This window comes from Macrobrachium nipponense, chromosome 5 (assembly GCF_015104395.2).
Source record: "Macrobrachium nipponense isolate FS-2020 chromosome 5, ASM1510439v2, whole genome shotgun sequence".
Lineage (NCBI taxonomy): Eukaryota > Metazoa > Arthropoda > Malacostraca > Decapoda > Palaemonidae > Macrobrachium > Macrobrachium nipponense.
In genome coordinates this window covers 21,703,949-21,706,448 of record NC_061107.1, presented here as the reverse complement: position 1 = coordinate 21,706,448, position 2,500 = coordinate 21,703,949, and the positions used below count along the sequence as shown (strand labels likewise).

General features: G+C 34.9%; 1 protein-coding gene across 14 annotated transcripts in view; it reads right to left on the bottom strand.

Annotated features, from left to right (window-relative positions):
* Positions 1–2,500, bottom strand: part of LOC135215250 (uncharacterized) — a 654,605-nt gene that overhangs the window by 520,648 nt on the left and 131,457 nt on the right. For 13 of the 14 annotated variants that reach the window (XM_064249770.1, XM_064249778.1, XM_064249775.1 and 10 more), the window contains one exon: positions 1,649–1,676. The exons of the other annotated variant lie outside the window; for it this stretch is intronic. The gene's annotated coding sequence lies outside the window, so the exon portion shown is untranslated. The remainder of the gene's footprint in view (positions 1–1,648; positions 1,677–2,500) is intronic. 14 annotated transcript variants of the gene reach the window in all.

Below are 2,500 nucleotides of genomic sequence, written 5' to 3'. Positions count from 1 at the left end.
AGAATGAAGAGAAAAACTTTCACTGTCTACTTGTCATTTTTTACCAGATAAGAGGACATTGTGGCTATTACAATTACACACACACACACACACACACACACACACACACACACACACACACACACACATATATATATATATATATATATATATATATATATATATATATATATGCATATATATACATAAATATATACACGGGTTAGTGTGAGTGTGTGTTTATGCATGTGAAAAAAGATGAATATTGGGATTATGTCAATAACCATACCCTCCTGCTTCCTCCGAACGTTTGAGTAGCTTATATGCCGATGGCGTTTGCCATTCTTTGTTGGTTATTCAGTTTAAACATGACCATACTGTTCTGAATAGCTTCGCTGGGTGAATAACCTTCGTTTTGGGGGACTTTTTCCACAGCACATCACATTATATTATATCCTGATCATCTTCAAACAAAGTATTGTTATATACAAATTGAAATAATACGCTTATCGCCCTTTTCGTGACCTTCTAATACCTTATCGTTCCTTTCGTGACCTTTTCATATGAACATCCGTCAACAGATTCAAGTTTCTCACTCAGCGTTTCTCTTATTTAATAAAATATTGAAAATAAGCGTTTTACATTCGAGGCAAATAAGTGCATAGTTCGTATATGGAGTTTTCAGTATCAAATATTTAAAAAATATCCACAAAACCATTGAAATAACAAAATAAAGCAAACCAGTAAAGCCCAAAAACATATGTGGACGCAACAGCTACCATTCCATTGCCTTATACCTTACTGTGTATTTCCGAAAAGCAAACTTGACGTTCGATATGCTGTCTCACAGACCGAAATGTTTAGCAAGGCTTCCAACATCAATATCTGAGACTTTTATAATTAACCTGTAAAAGGGCAGACAAGTTTCTTTTTTTTTATTTCTCAAAATTTTCATATGCACTGAAAACATTTCCTGTTCAATATTTTCACATCTTCGAGTATCGAACTTCTACTAACTTGTTTGCTATTACTACACAATTAGCAAACTAACAAGTAATAAACTACGATTGATTCAAGTATAAATCAGGTTTGTAATCAAATTTAAAATAAAAGACTTCTAAAAAAGATGACACTGTTTTCTCACTTCGCCTTGTTTAAGTGTTCTATACCCTTTTACTCAGAGTCAAGTTTTTGTATTTTTTTTTAACTATATTTTTAAGTGTCGTTAGCTCTTTTGCTCATACTACTTGTAATTAAAAAAACAACTGACGTCTCTATCTAAATGCAATGAGTAAATATGGGCCAATTTGTTAGCTCTTTTTCGGTTGCTATTACGTCACCCCTTCTTATCGAGGCAGAATTTGAACTCATGGGATCGGGAGTGTCACTATTCATCTCCGCGACCTCGGAAACTATGGATCAGACACTAATACCTGTCGTTTTCAGTTATTTTTAAGTTTCACTGCTTTCCCACCCCCTTCCCACAACCATCACCCTTTAGTACCAGTGATGTCTTTACCCCCACAGTATTCTTTTCCAAATGGTAAATCGCATGTATACCAAGTTGAGCTGAAATTGCTAAATGCATTTCAGTGTATGTGGAACATACATACATACATACATGCATTTTTATCTATATACGTAGATAAGACAAAAAGTATTTACATACCTGGATGATTATATAAACATCTGGCTACCTGTAAAAAAAAAGGTAAACAAGTGTTAAATATAAGTAAATTAATATCAGCAAATACATGTCTTTATACATGAGTAATTTTGCATCAGTATGGACACCTGTGAACAGTTTGTAAACATTCATATAACTATCCTTAAATTTCTGTTATGCTTACAACTTCATATATTTGTGTTGTACAAATCTTTTAACGTACCTTTTTGTCTCACCAATTCTAAAGTTTGTAAATATTTCTTATGTACTGAGCAAGGCATTAACATGAATTACATTACTGTATACATTAAACCACAGGTTGCAACATAATTCACGTAACAAGTAATGAATAACATCGTTGCCATTACCATGATATTGCACAATGATGGCTGAGTGACTGTTATGAATTAAAATGTTTCTTTTCTGTCAAAGAAAGCTACGAGGGAATATGTTGGGCCAGCCTTAAATTAACAGTGCTAAAGGCTTAGCTTCCAAGTGAGAAAACGAAAACTTGCTGGACAACTTAAAGAAGACTCCCAAATATATCTTAACGTACCCTCAAGACTAAAGGGTCAAGATAGGCTGGTTTGACAAGGGTACTTGAATATGTAAAATAAAGACTTGGATGACTTGAGCATGCCTTAAGGATGGGATGAGGATGTTCTCATCGAATGGCATTGGGAGGACCAATGAGAGAGAGAGAGAGAGAGAGAGAGAGAGAGAGAGAGAGAGAGAGAGAGAGAGAGAGAGAGAGAGACGATACCGTACTGAGAAAGTCGGTTACGTGAATGGACTAATTACTTGAGCGCCTAGGTTGAGAGAGGAAGGCGTAACGATTATGACCAGTTGCTGGGA